Source organism: Eptatretus burgeri, chromosome 10 (assembly GCF_056783735.1).
Source record: "Eptatretus burgeri isolate ZD-2024b chromosome 10, Ebu_testis_v1, whole genome shotgun sequence".
Classification (NCBI taxonomy): Eukaryota; Metazoa; Chordata; class Myxini; order Myxiniformes; family Myxinidae; genus Eptatretus; species Eptatretus burgeri.
The window spans coordinates 41,920,336-41,934,178 of record NC_140970.1 but is presented as its reverse complement, the minus strand read 5'-3'; the positions used below and the strand labels follow the sequence as shown (position 1 = coordinate 41,934,178).

At 50.3% G+C, this 13,843-nt stretch overlaps 1 pseudogene across 1 annotated transcript in view; it reads right to left on the bottom strand.

The window, feature by feature from the left end:
- Positions 1-10,492: 10,492 nt before the first annotated feature.
- Positions 10,493-13,843, bottom strand: part of LOC147018398 (uncharacterized) — a 7,813-nt pseudogene continuing 4,462 nt past the window's right edge. The window contains exons 2-3 of the transcript XR_015062365.1: positions 12,540-13,843; positions 10,493-12,477 (exon numbers count right to left, since the gene is read on the bottom strand). The exon at positions 12,540-13,843 is cut by the window's right edge and continues 421 nt beyond it. The product of XR_015062365.1 is annotated as an uncharacterized LOC147018398 (transcript). The remainder of the gene's footprint in view (positions 12,478-12,539) is intronic.

Here is a 13,843-nt window from a genome sequence, read left to right as displayed (position 1 = left end):
CTTGCTCGCGGTTTGAATTTTTTTTAATTATTTCTTTATTTTTTACGGACACGTACGAGTGTTGTAAATCCAAATTTGGTCGCATTCTGATGCGTGGATCAGAAGAATTTGGAAGGAATTTGTATGACCGCCATTTTGACATGCTTCTGGTCAGGTGATGAGCATCGCCTCTGCAATTTAACATCACGACCCTGGCCTAATGTTGTCACCCAAATTTGGTAGAATTCTGACTGGTGGGTCTGGAGAATAATATTTTTGAAGGAATTTACACGATTTTCACAAAAACTGATAAAGTCAGCCATTTAGAGACACTTCTGGTCACGTGATTGGCATGACATCTGCAATTTCACATCCATGCCCTGGTCTATGTTGTAACCCAAATTTGAATGCATTCTGCCTGCTGGGTTTGGCGAAGAAGATTTTTGAAGAAATTTACTAAGTCCGCCATTTTGACCTACTTAAAGTCACGTGACCAGAACAAGCTTTGCAATCCCTGAAACCAAACATTGCTGCCAAATTTCAGCCGGATCGGCCCAGCGGCTTGGCTGGAGAAGTCGAAATCGGAGACGGATGGACAGACTGCGTGAAGATGATACCTTATCTGGAAGTAATTCCAGGTCAGCGAAAAACCCTGTCCCCCATGCAGATGGGATAATAACATGGTAGAGCGGATGCTTGTGTGGTGTTCTGGGATCCATCCATTGTAGTCCATTTGCCATCCTTGTGAGTTCAATAGCAGACCTTGCAATCATCTATAGTACAAAGTTTTAAAGTGGATTTGCTATCCCACTGGGTCTCTGAAGCAATTCAGCTTGGTTGGCCTCAGACCAGCTTTGGGCAATTTTTTTAATATGCAAATTCGGGCCACCATTACCAAAAAACCTATTTTCTTCAATATCTTTGCAACTATGCATGATAATGTCACAAAAATGCTGTCTTGACCGATGTTTTCATGGTCAAGGATTGCGATGAAGGCATATAAAAAGTTATCACATGTATTTATTTTGTCTGTATGTAAAGTAATTGCCGCCATTACCCCAAAACCTATTTTCTGCAATATCTTTGCAACTATGCATGGTAATGTCACAAACATGGTGTCTAGACCTATGTTTTCATGGTCAATGATTACGATAGAGACATTTAAAAAGTTTTCACATGTATATATTTGCCTGAATGTAAATTATTTGCCACAATTGAAGAAAAAATGTTTTTTTTTTCGAAATCTTTTCAATGAATCACGTTAACGTCACAAATGATGTGTCTATATACATGTTTTAATGGTCAACGGTAAAGATAAACACATCACCACTACATGTTTGTCATTTAATTGAATTGTCAAGTTTAGGCCATGTTAGTTCTTATTGCATGCAAAGTTCTTATTGCATGCAAAGACATATAAAAAGTTATCACATGTATTTATTTTGTCTGTATGTAAAGTAATTGCCACCATTACCCCAAAACCTATTTTCTGCAATATCTTTTCAACTATGCATGGTAATGTCACAAACATGGTGTCTAGACCTATGTTTTCATGGTAAATGATTACGATAAAGACATGTAAAAAGTTTTCACATGTATATATTTTGCCTGAATGTAAATTATTTGCCGCAATTGAAGAAAAAATGATTTTTTTTCGAAATCTTTTCAATGAATCATGTTAACGTTACAAATGATGTGTCTATATACATGTTTTAATGGTCAACGGTAAAGATAAACACATCACCACTACATGTTTGTCATTTAATTGAATTGTCAAGTTTAGGCCATGTTAGTTCTTATTGCATGCATATTGCATGCAAAGTTCTTACTGCATGCAAAGACATATAAAAAGTTATCACATGTATTTATTTTGTCTGTATGTAAAGTAATTGCCACCATTACCCCAAAACCTATTTTCTGCAATATCTTTTCAACTATGCATGGTAATGTCACAAACATGGTGTCTAGACCTATGTTTTCATGGTCAATGATTACGATAAAGACATGTAAAAAGTTTTCACATGTATATATTTTGCCTGAATGTAAATTATTTGCTGCAATTGAAGAAAAAATGATTTTTTTTCGAAATCTTTTCAATGAATCATGTTAACGTCACAAATGATGTGTCTATATACATGTTTTAATGGTCAACGGTAAAGATAAACACATCACCACTACATGTTTGTCATTTAATTGAATTGTCAAGTTTAGGCCATGTTAGTTCTTATTGCATGCATATCTCCAATGCCATTTTCATGGATATCTCCAAAGACTTTGATTCGAATCTATTGTCTATGCCCATATAATAATAACACAAGCATCGATAGAATCTCACTTTAATACTGTTGCACAAAATAGGATACTTATAGTCTTTAATGAATAGCTACCAGAAAATGATCGAGAATATTCAACATATATAGTTGACATGGGTTGAATATTCCGACAATGATTAGATTGTATATATTGCTACGGATTCGCGCCCGCCAGCGTGCTGACGGCCACGTAACTCGAATCGCGGCACGTCGCCCACCGGACGGACAATCCAGTCGTGACCCTCTCGGACTAACGCCGGGAACCAGTCACGGGTGGACCTTTCGGTCTCACCGCGATCGAGCCAATCGGCCCCCGCGTGGGATAGGGTTGCTCGCCAAATTCGACCTACCTAAGTACCCACACGGAGGGTAGACCGGGCGATCGCACCTCGCCGCAGGTCGACTTCGGACACGGGCCACTTAAGCGACCCGTTCCGTACTATCGGGATAACCGAGCGGTGTTATCGTCGGCCTCGACGGTTCGATTAATTATCGGGCGTATTCAGCCCACTACCAACCCTTTACGTGAAGCAAGATGAGGATTCAATGAAAGAAATGACGAAGCGAAGCGGGAAAACAGTTCAACATAAAGCACATTTATTCGCGATGAACGGAAAGCACACATATACAATTCCACCAAAAGCACATAGAAAAGAAGAAGACAAAAAGCAAATGCGACAATGCAGATTTAATACCGACTACACGAGCACACGGCAACACTTATACAATTTTACTTCACAGACGGCGCCGACAACACACATTCCCAAAGCAAAAGAAAAGAGAACCACCCTCCAGGATGAGGGGGTAGGCGGGCCTGGGGCCGAGACCGTGTCGGGCCTACCCGTCTGATGATGATTCGCGGAGCGGCGGTGGTGCCTCAACTCTGCGGGCCTCGCGGACAGTGTCTGGTAGGGGGTGGGAAGGGGGGCCCCCTTTGTCGCACTATCTCAGCGCGGGGGGAAACAGGAGGGGGTTGCTGATGCTCGGGGAAAGGAGGATATAACCCTGTCTCGGGTCCCGCGGCGAGTGTCTCCTCCTCCACCTCGGTCGCGTTGCTGGCCTCTCTGGTGTGCAGCTCCCGGCACCGACGCGAGCACCCCCTCGTCTGCCTTCGCCGCCGCCGCCTCTCCACAGCTCCGTCCTCTTCACTCCGACTCCGCGAACTCCCAACTGCACTCTCTCGACTGACGAACGCGGTCGCTTATATAAGCCCCGTGGCTTCGCCTTTGACCCCCTGCCTTCGACCTTTCACCTCGCTCCCCATTGGCCCGAGAAAAAGTGGGCGTGAATGCTTTTTGATCCATGAATTTGCATATAGCGACCGCCCTCCAACGCCCTGGAGGCGGGGCCAAATCGCCGCTCGCTCACCGATTGGACGGAACAAAAGTGGGCGTGAGTCGTTTTTGATCCGTTTTTCTGCGGAAAGTCCGTGGTTTTGTACACGCTGTTCGGCGCGCGCCCTGCACGAGTCCAATACCGGTACCCACAAGCGGCGCAAGAACGGTGGCGATGCGACGGTTGCGAGGTGTGACGGTAAAGGTCGTGGCTGTTGTGGTGAAGCGGCGTTGTGGTGGGTGGTTGATGTTGTGATGACTGTTGAGACGTGGTTGGTGGTGGTAGTAATGGTGGTTGGTCCAAAATAAAGATAGTAAAAGAAAAACGGCTATCCTGAAGAGTCGCAGCACGCATGAATGACATTTATTCCCTCTAGACAACGGGTTTGGGCCTAACTACACATATACTTACCGAGAGATCTCACCTAAGGGACCTGAATGGTGGTTCGCGAATTTGGTCAACCACAACACTACCCCCTCCCCTTTTTACAGACTCGTCCCGAGTCGTCAAATTTTCGTGTGCCATCATGTGTAGTTTTCCCCTAGTACATTTTACCTACGGATCCCTGAGTGCGACATTCATGGTATTCGTGTCCCCCAAATAAATAACCTGAGGGCTGCGTAACTACCTAAACAAACTCACTCACACGGACGACTTAAATAAAATTGCCGGCGCTAAGACAAACATGCCGGGGGCGCACTCATATTTACAGTACATCTTAACCTTAACTTACAAATTTTACACTAAACCATGGCCCAGGATCAATGAGCTCTGCAAAAAGAAAGCAGTTAGCAGGGAGCCAGGCTGCTTGCATGCAGTCTCTGGCTCAAAACAATGCAGGTGACAGGGAACGTGGCTGGCTGCTCACACGCAGTCCAAGGCCTTCCCTTTTGAACTGAACGCAGTAAACCACAACGGTGCATGGGCTGCACAAACGTAGTCTCCGTGCCAGCTCAAGTGGCACACGCAATGAGCACAACGAATGGATGGATGAACACAAACACTGTGCACGGGCCGCCACTGCAGGCCCGTGTGGTAGCTGCCAACAGGGCAGTTCTCGCAGCTTGCAAACTGTTGCCTTGCGGATCCTGGCGCACATGGAAATGAACAGGGGGGGGGGGCAAAGCAAAAATTGAACGGGGCTGGTGAACGTGGGCAGTGGGCATGGCATGGCAAAGGCAGCAGGCAAACACAGCCCGCAGAAGAAGGCCGTTGCAGGCAAACACAGCCGGCAGATGAACTGGCCGGCACAGGCCTTGAAGAAAAACAGCCAGCCGGCAGATGAAGCGGGCCGGCACAGGCCTTGCAGCACAGCAGCTGCAGACGATCCAGCCGGCACAGGCCTTGCAGCAAAACAACAGCTGCCGATGAAGTTGGCCAGCCTTTGCCTTGCAGCAACGCAGCCAGCAGATGAAGCTGGCCAGTCTTTGCCGTTCAGTGGAGGTTGGTGGAGGGAGTGCGGTGGTGCTGGCCACTCGGAAGGCGGGCTCGGACCTACCTACCTGTCTCCCTCCCAACCTATCGCCTTTGCCTGTCACTGTACATACCCACTCCCTTAATTTGTCAAACCCCAATTTAGCCCCAACTTATTTTTTTGTTGTTTTTATTTATACTTCCCCACTATAAATCGTCCCCTAACCCCCTTTATCGTCCTTGTTCGGCTAACCTATCCTGTCACCGAGCCTACTCCCAACCCCTACGTTCCCTTCCCGGAGGGGAATAAGGGAGAGCTAACGTCCTGTGTCGAGGCCCAACGAAGCCTCAGGATGGCCTCCCCAGAGTTCAGCGATCTATAACCAAAGTGGGTCCAGCGGCCCACAACGAGAGCGAGGGGATGGATGGTGCGGAGGGGTACACTTCCTAATCTACCTTAACCATTTAACTGTTAAACTACCCCGGGGCTTTCAACAAGCGCCTCTCGCTTAAACTATTGGTTCTAACAACCCAGATTCCCGTCGCCTGTGTTGGTGTCCTCACAATTTCGGGCCTCGCCCCCCAATTTTCTCTCCGTGCCCTTACACGGTCTCCTAGCTGGGACACGTGGCTCCCTTTGGCAGGTACGACCCTCTGCCGAATCTCCCGCTATGGCACCCCCGGGCACTACACTGGCTCCGAGCCTACCAGCTCCGTAACACCGAGGAGTGCCCGCCATGGCACCTCCCCTGAAACGCACACGTGGCAGGCTGGCTTCCCGGGCCCCTTTCCGAGGGTCACCCATGCCCACAACACTGCCCACGCGGCTAATGGCGCCCTGGGCCCCAGCATCAAGCAGGCGCACCCGTGCCCACTACTCTATCCCGGCCCCCCATGGGCCCATGGCCTACCGCGGCCGACTGGCCTGGTGCCCGGGGTACCCACTCAGCGATACTCACCTTTCGCAGCCACGCTCCCAAGCCCGTCAACAGGGCTCCTGCACCCCTCCAAATGGGTTTCGAGCCTACATTCACACCAACAACAAAACGACCTCCATTTTTCAATTTGACTAACCCAGCTAACTCACTTTACTCTGACCCCGGGGTCCCTTGGGCGGGAGTCACTCCTCCCCCCAATCACTCATCGCACCATGCAGTCCCCATTCGCTCCATACACACAGACCCGCTGGCCTCACTCACTCATTATGTACTCACCTCACAACTCTTCAACACACTCACCGCTGAACTCTGCCATCCTCCTAACTACATCCCCTAACTAACTCGTGCTCCCTCGTCGTCCCTTACACTATAGCACGTTCCTTTTAACCTACGTAGCTAAGCTACGTCCCCACTACACATCCATAAGTCGGTCACTGTCTCCAAAATAATCCCATACTCAATTTCCCAACCTAAATCTGGCTACAATCCCTCTAACTAATCCATTCCACGGGCCCCATGAGGACTTACCCCTGCCCCATGGAGCCGGTCTCGCTAAGCTAACCCTTCCCCCTAACTAGTTTCCATCCTGTGCCCAGGTAAGGGGGTCTTCCACCCCTTGCCCAGGAATCCTGTGCACCCGAAAGTGAGGCTTGCTTTTTTTTTTTTCCTTTACATGCGCAGCACCAGCGCGGCGGCTCAGAGCTCGCGCACTTTGCACCTGCCCGTGACGTCATGCAGCTGCACGTGTTCCTCGTCCCTCCTTGGACGGTACCATCCGGCAGGGATACCCCTCCTGCCGGATTCCAACCCCACGTGCAGCCATGACGTCACCGTGCGCATAAAAAAAAACACAAGCCCCACGTCTCGAGGGGTTCCCCACGCGAACACATGTGCTTTGCCCGTTGGAGCTTAACACACACGATCGCGTGGAGAACCCGTCCGGTCCAAATCCGTAGTCCTGCCTAAACTTTGTCCGTCCGCGGGATCGGCAAATCCACCGCGTGCGTTTCCGGACCGGGCCTTCACTCTCGCAAGCGAGCACGTGGCGGTCTCGTGCATTGCACAGCACGAACCTCGTGCTCACTGCTGGGTGAACCCGGCACGGTCCCCGAAACAACCACAGCCGCTACTCGGCTTTCGTTCCTCTGTCGCCGTCGTCGCCATTCGACCCACGCACACCTGCGTGTTACGACGCACACACTCCACTCCATTATATTCACACCGGGAGACGCGGCTGCGTGCTCCCGCATGCCAACCGACATCTCCCTCACATACCGCTCTCTCACACACACGGTCTTCCTTGCACTCGGCCGTTCACTCACGCGTGCCTCACTACTCACACAAACCATACTACTTACACACGCGGGGGCACTCAACCGCGGTGCCTCATCCACACACCGTCCCTCACTCACACACGCGGGGGCACTCACCCGCGGTGCCTCATCCACACTGGCCGTTTCATCCACACATACGGCCTCACTCACACACGGTGCTTCACCCACACACGCGGGGGCACTCACCCGCGGTACCTCATCCACACAGGCCGTTTCACTCACACCCACGGCCTCTTCCACACACGGTGCCTCATCCACACACGGCGTGCTGGGAAGCACGTACTCTGGCACCATCGCCACCACACCACTCACACACGGGGTCGCTTCCACACACGGGGACGCACTCACACCTTGCACCACACACACAGGGACAACCACACTGGGGATTTGTGTCCTCACAAGGGTCTCCGGGGCCTCTATACCCCCCAAGCTCTCCAAGCACCCGTTCGCAGCACTCCTCCCCTCAACCTCGCAAAGCACGACCAAACTCACCTGGTCGTGACTCGCCTCAAGGGGGCATACTCCCTCCCCTCGTTCCTGGAGGAGGCCATCCAGGTGCTCGCACTGGGTCTCTACCCAGTCCGCCAGCTCACCCCCATTATCCTCCACTACCTCCGTGTGTGTGTGTGCGTCACTTACCCCGTCTTCATCGTGTAGTCTTTCCTCTATTTTTTCTGTCTCCCGTGTCTCTGCCAACTCGGTCACCTCTTCACCCTTTACCTCCCTTGTCTCAACTATTATTATTTCCTTTGTCACGGCCTTCATGCCCGCCTGCAGGCATCGGCCCATGTTCTGCGTCTCACCCCGGAGCTTTTTCGTTTCTTCCCTCATTTGCTTGCCCATGCTTTTCATTTCGTTTATAAATTCATTTGCGTTTGCATCCATCTTTTCGTTCATGCCTTTCATTTCGTTTATAATTTCATTTGCGTTTGCATCCATCTTTTCGTTCATTCCTTTTATTTCGTTTTTCACTTCGTTTGTCATTGCCACCAGCATGGCGCATAGCTGGGCCATGTCGGGTGCGCTTGGGTGAGCCGTTTCGGCAGGGGTTGGGGAAGGGTTTTGGTGGAGGGAGGGGAGGTGTCATACACCGCGGCCGCTGCCGCACCCATTTCGGGCTCTGGGTTCAGTTGGGCGAGTTCGTTTTCCTGTACAACCAACATTTCCTGCACGGGGATTTCATCCTGAGCCATGGATTCTACACATTCTACATCCATTTCTAATACCCCCGGCTCCCGCTCGCCTTGAGACGCCATCTTGCTTCTCGTGAAGGGTTAATTTCGCTCGCTCGTAATTTGGAGGGAATCGGGGGTCGCTTCTCTCACCCCTGGACCAATTCCCGTGAATTTAGCTGGAGACAGGAGAGCCCGTTTTCCTGTTCTCCGATACCAGTGCCGCGAGGAGGGCGATGGATTTGTATCCCACTCCTGACACCAGTGTTACGGATTCGCGCCCGCCGGCGTGCTGACGGCCACGTAACTCGAATCGCGGCACGTCGCCCACCGGACGGACAATCCAGTCGTGACCCTCTCGGACTAACGCCGGGAACCAGTCACGGGTGGACCTTTCGGTCTCACCGCGATCGAGCCAATCGGCCCCCGCGTGGGATAGGGTTGCTCGCCAAATTCGACCTACCGAAGTACCCACACGGAGGGTAGACCGGGCAATCGCACCTCGCCGCAGGTCGACTTCGGACACGGGCCACTTAAGCGACCCGTTCCGTACTATCGGGATAACCGAGCGGTGTTATCGTCGGCCTCGACGGTTCGATTAATTATCGGGCGTATTCAGCCCACTACCAACCCTTTACGTGAAGCAAGATGAGGATTCAATGAAAGAAATGACGAAGCGAAGCGGGAAAACAGTTCAACATAAAGCACATTTATTCGCGATGAACGGAAAGCACACATATACAATTCCACCAAAAGCACATAGAAAAGAAGAAGACAAAAAGCAAATGCGACAATGCAGATTTAATACCGACTACACGAGCACACGGCAACACTTATACAATTTTACTTCACAGACGGCGCCGACAACACACATTCCCAAAGCAAAAGAAAAGAGAACCACCCTCCAGGATGAGGGGGTAGGCGGGCCTGGGGCCGAGACCGTGTCGGGCCTACCCGTCTGATGATGAGACGCGGAGCGGCGGTGGTGCCTCAACTCCGCGGGCCTCACGGACAGTGTCTGGTAGGGGGTGGGAAGGGGGGCCCCCTTTGTCGCACTATCTCAGCGCGGGGGGAAACAGGAGGGGGTTGCTGATGCTCGGGGAAAGGAGGATATAACCCTGTCTCAGGTCCCGTGGCGAGCGTCTCCTCCTCCACCTCGGTCGCGTTGCTGGCCTCTCTGGTGTGCAGCTCCCGGCACCGACGCGAGCACCCCCTCGTCTGCCTTCGCCGCCGCCGCCTCTCCACAGCTCCGTCCTCTTCACTCCGACTCCGCGAACTCCCAACTGCACTCTCTCGACTGACGAACGCGGTCGCTTATATAAGCCCCGTGGCTTCGCCTTTGACCCCCTGCCTTCGACCTTTCACCTCGCTCCCCATTGGCCCGAGAAAAAGTGGGCGTGAATGCTTTTTGATCCATGAATTTGCATATAGCGACCGCCCTCCAACGCCCTGGAGGCGGGGCCAAATCGCCCCTCGCTCACCGATTGGACGGAACAAAAGTGGGCGTGAGTCGTTTTTGATCCGTTTTTCTGCGGAAAGTCCGTGGTTTTGTACACGCTGTTTGGCGCGCGCCCTGCACGAGTCCAATACCGGTACCCACAAGCGGCGCAAGAACGGTGGCGATGCGACGGTTGCGAGGTGTGACGGTAAAGGTCGTGGCTGTTGTGGTGAAGCGGCGTTGTGGTGGGTGGTTGATGTTGTGATGACTGTTGAGACGTGGTTGGTGGTGGTAGTAATGGTGGTTGGTCCAAAATAAAGATAGTAAAAGAAAAACGGCTATCCTGAAGAGTCGCAGCACGCATGAATGACATTTATTCCCTCTAGACAACGGGTTTGGGCCTAACTACACATATACTTACCGAGATATCTCACCTAAGGGACCTGAATGGTGGTTCGCGAATTTGGTCAACCACAACAATATATATATATATATATATATATATATATATATATATATATATATATATATATATATATATATATATATATATATATATATATATATATATATATATATCTCAATGATTACATTGAAAAGCTACAAAGTACAAAATTGCAAAACATTATTTAACAGTGAAGGTGCATGTATGGTTGTGTTCATCAGTTGCTACTATATTGATTCAGGATCATTGTTCTCGTGCGATATATTCAGTAGTTGCTGTGCTAAAGGAGTATGCATACATTATTTACAACTACAGGTACATATGCAGGTCTAAATTACTAAGTATGATTGAAGAGAAACGAGCTAATGTGTAGCTGTTACCCATCCCCTTCCTCATCCCCCTCAGAATCGTCCTCTACTTGAGGCCCCTCCCCATTGTCATCCGCATCGACACTTATCGTGAAAGGGTTACAACACTCATCGCTGGCTGTACACGTGCAATAGATGGTACGACATATTATTTCCGTGGCAGCTGCAAGCCTCTGTGCTACATGCCTTGCCTTCTGCTTTGCGACCACAGCTGATGACATCCATCAGACCTGGAGGAGTCAGGGGATCAGTGTCAAAGCTGGGTGATGGGATACCATCATTCACCTCCCACCCAAACCGCGTGATGTCCACATGAGGAGGACCTTGCTGATCAGCGGCCTTCCACAACATCATCTGAAGATGTGCTCTCCCCACATGAAGAAACAAATTAGTTTCTGTGGGAGGCAACGCCATGATGCGCATTGGCTTCCCTTGCTTCCTGGAGAAGATCTGGTAGCGTGCCACATTCATCGAGGTTCCCGGTGACTGACCATACATAGCCGCGAAGAACCGCTGACCTGTTTCCATCAGATTTCCATCTGACCTCAAAAACGAGCTTGTCACCAACCTTCATGCCTCGTTTGAGCTGCTCCATCGTTTTGACTTGAGCAGCAATTTTAGCATGGAAGCCAGATGGCAGAGAGTTGCGGAATGAGCTGGCCATCTTCTCTCCAATCACTACTGCATCTTCCACATTGACCTCCTTGGGAGTGACTTGGCCATTGACAATGTTGTAGAGGACGTCACTCTCGACTTCCAGTGGATGGGAATGCTTCGCCAGTTCTGCAGCAATCCGCTCCCGATCCTCAACGTCAAGCTTTCACCTCTTCTCACCTTCCTCTTTGTGTTTGGTCTGTGGTGATGAGACGGATACTTTCTCAGAGTATAAGTGTTCCATGGCATCAGAAAGATAGACCATGATAGGGAATGAATCGATCCATTCCGTGACCAGCTCAGGTGAGAGCGTCATGCCCTTCAACCCCCCCTTGATCACAGTCTTCATAGCAGTCTGCTCACCAAACTGGTCACCGGACACTGAGTTCCAACAACCCTCTCTGTGCCGGCAGACATGCGCTCCAGCGATGAGGTCAGCCTTGGCTGCCGCCGGAAGGAGGTGACGGATCCCAAGTAGGTGCCAGGAGATATAGTGAGCGTAATGAACGTGACCTGCACTGAAGAAGTAAGGCAACATCCGCTCCAAGCAAAGCTGCTGGAAAAGCCAGTTTCCCTCCCTCTCTGCGTGAAAGAACTGGTGAACCACGAGCGTTGGTTTCACAAGATTATCCACCCAGTGTCTGCCCATCAGATGCTGCCTTGCATTCTCCGTGTATGCTGAGATTTCAGCGAGGGTTTTCGCCCCGTCTTCGAGAAAATGTTGCAGCAGCGCAACTGACACCATGCAAAATGCCCTCATTGCCCACACCCAGGCTTTCCCATTCATAATTCCCGTTAAACCACCGAATGCTGCTCCAACTAGGACATCTAGACCTGACCCCTTCATCAGCGCCCCAATGCACCCCAAAAAAGACATGGTGATGTGCATTGCACCGGGACGAAGGATGACATCCTTAAACCCAGCCGGGTCCCACCACTTGATCTTCTGGGCAATCATGTACAGCTGCATATCAATGGACAGATTAGCATAATTCATGCCCAGCTCACGCAGTGACTCTTTCATGTGGAGCAGGGATGTGAGGACTGTATCAGGGTGCGAGGGTGGTGCGTCTATGAGCGGACCAAAGAGTCCATGGTCGTGAATATTCAACGTATATAGTTGACATGGGTTGAATATATACGACAATGATGTGCCACCATGGCAGGCTTGGTTGCAGAGGTGGTTTGCTCCCTGGCGAGCTGATTATTGAATCCGTACCACTCCATGCTTTGGACTGAGAAAAGTGAACTCAGCCAATGGGGGTCTTTGAGCTGAGCAGCCGCGAGACTCCTCTCTGACGCATGCGATATTCTCGAGGTCACCGGAACAGCAGGAGGGTTTATCTTCTTCGGCCCAGTATAGTGCTGCAGGGGAACGGACCGGCTTATGCTGAGACAGCATGCAGCTGCTGTCTTGCGTAGGCGTGGGATCACAAGGTTCATAACTCCAGGTCGAGCATTACCCAGCTCTATGATGCCAGCCGGATTCTGCTGGAACTCATGAGCCATGACATGGGTCTCTCGGCGTCCATTGGGCATTGAAACCAGGAGGTCAACATTGTCAAACCACCCAAAGATTGGCCCCACCCTCCGTTCCAAGCCCATGGCCTGATGTAGGACACTGCTCTTTTCACCCGCAAATTTTGCAGCTGATTTGCAGAAACGTATGATCTCGTCATAGGACACTATGAAACTGTGATCATGTAGGAGCTTGATCAACTCTGAACTCCCATACCTGTGATGAAGCTTCACTGCCAGCCCCAGCGTTGTCTGGGCTCTCGTGCCTGCGATGTGACTTTGTACAGTTTGGGTTAGACTGAGAGACTTTTTTGTCACCTCCCCCCCCCCCCCGAAACCAATTCTGAAATTATCTTGAGCATTGTGGTGCTAGTTTGTTTGAGTGTGTTGTTGTATGTGAATTCTCCAAGATCATAGTTTGCGCTATTGTACTGTATAGCTCGTGCCTCACCTTTGACCTGCCTTACCACAGCGTCCACTGAATCGACCTCGACCAGCTTCAAGGATTTACCCACAAGATGCCTAAACCCTACAACTGAGGCACAACCCTCCATACGTATAACGACAATGTCATTACCTAAATAGTTTGTGAGATTTTGGAACATCTGCCTGCGAGATAACAATCCACCTAAACTGCAGTACATATCATGTAATTCAATAGCTGTCCATGTACAGAGTTGTTGGTTAGCATACATGTCATTAATTACCGAATTCAGAGCATTATCATCGATTACATCAGAGTTCAATGACAAATTGGTATACTTAGGAATAACCATGAACGCATCATAACACTTCTTGTGGTATTGCGCGTCTGCGGCAGGTAAATCTGTAAGAACACCTTTGATGCGGATTTCAACCTTTCTACCCCAATCATCATTTCTCTGCTCACATAAATCTAAAAGTACATCTTTGAAAGGTGTAAGGCCAGGGCGATCAC